Source organism: Penaeus monodon, chromosome 30, assembly GCF_015228065.2.
Source record: "Penaeus monodon isolate SGIC_2016 chromosome 30, NSTDA_Pmon_1, whole genome shotgun sequence".
NCBI lineage: Eukaryota > Metazoa > Arthropoda > Malacostraca > Decapoda > Penaeidae > Penaeus > Penaeus monodon.
Genome location: NC_051415.1, coordinates 2,343,915 through 2,345,759, shown reverse-complemented (window position 1 = coordinate 2,345,759; position 1,845 = coordinate 2,343,915).

Genomic DNA, 1,845 nt, shown 5'->3' with positions numbered 1-1,845 from the left:
TATATACATATAAACATATACACTTGGGTGCGTGAGCCAGAGGGTAAGTCCCAAGGCAGATGAGGCGAAAGTCGCAGGAGGGAATCCGAGGCAGACGGAGTGGCGACTGAGGGCCTAAGAGTAGGGATGCGCTGCCAATGTACATATGTTGCATATACTTTCTTCTTCTGAATCTTCCATAACTTACAAAATATAGTAAGAAAGCAAACTATTTGTTTATATATTGTATTTGCTTTTTGTTCCGCCAAAAGGTGGCGGGGGGAGGGGGAGCTATAAAATGCGTATGACACTCCCACTTGTCCTGAGTTGGAGAGAAAGGCAAGGAAGATCCATCTTTGTATTCGCCAAATGTGAAAATCAGATTTCACGAGAGAATGCAGTTTTGCAGCCAATTTTTTCATCTTGTTCGGTGAAAATAAGAAACGACATAGCAACAGAAAACTGATTCGCAGCGCATTACATTTGCATTATCGGGGGATTTATGAATACGTTTTATATTTGTTTGCTCATGTATCTCTCCGGTCAAGGAAAAATGGACACGTTTTACGCACGATTTTTCACCCGTCTTTGTTCGCTCAGATTATCTTCCACTCGCAGTGTCTTTTCTCCCTCGTTGTTGCTCCTCTTGGTTTCTCCGATTATTCTCCCTCTCTCTCTTCCTTTGTTCCTTCCCGCTCATTATTTCTTTGTCCTCCTCCCATTTTTTATCTCGGTGCCCTCTTCCTTTTCCCCTTCCGCGCTGCTCGTCCCTGCAGCCTGCTCTCCCCTCCCCGACTGCATGATCTGGAGCTAGCACAAATTATTGTTCCGATTCCGTATTTACGAAACACTGGGCAAGAAAATGCATCGGGGAAAATACGCACAAACCTGGAAATTGTATCTGTTCACAAATTTGTAAGCGCTGCACAAGAGAAAGCACGGCATAATACAGGCAGGATATATCGTATGCAAATGCAATACAGATACTCGCAAAACGAATCTGAAAGTGCATGTTGTTTAAATTTTATAAACATATAAAGTGTCCTTGTGTTAAACCGTCGTGGATTTTCACACTCTTAAAACGGATTCATTCAAGTATTCAAAGGGTCGTTTCTTTGGCTGCGGATAACGTAAATAGCAGAAAGGACACCGAATGCTATTTATCTAAAAGTGTATGCTATGGGTGCATACTCGATATTGCATTCTTTTTGAACTCGTAAATCGCAAACAACTGGAAAACTTCCTTATATATCACAAGCGATGAAAACAGATCCTACTAAATCTTACATCTATTTCCTTTGCCTGCTAACTTCAGACTCTCCTCTCCATTCCTTCTTCCTGCTCTCCGCCTCCGCCTTTTCTCTCTCTTCGTCCTCTCATCTGATCATCTATTTACTGATCGATCAATGAGTCATGAGATGGATTGGCAGACAAACATTCAGAGAGGGAAGACTTACTTAAAGTGAATATATCTCGCTTTCTGCAAGCCGGTGGAAGTTTCAAAACGTATGACAAACTATACTTCTCTGGCTTCGGGAGATGTCGATCAAACATGAACTTTAGGTGCCAAAGGGACCAAACTGCTACTATATATTCTCACATGGTTTTCTCTGTGAAACTGTTCCCCCCAAAATTACTGTTCTCGGGTATAACACGAAAATACCTCTGTTTATCACTCATGTGTAATGGAAATACTGAACAAACGACGATTGTGAATATCATCTGAGTGAGAGGAAGAATATCCTCTTGAAACTGATATGAAATTCCACATCAGACAACACATCTGCTGTGCTCTCAGCATTTACAACGCTTGTTAACACAAAGCCGTGTTAACAAGATGCCGGGAAAAATATATACTTTCAACAT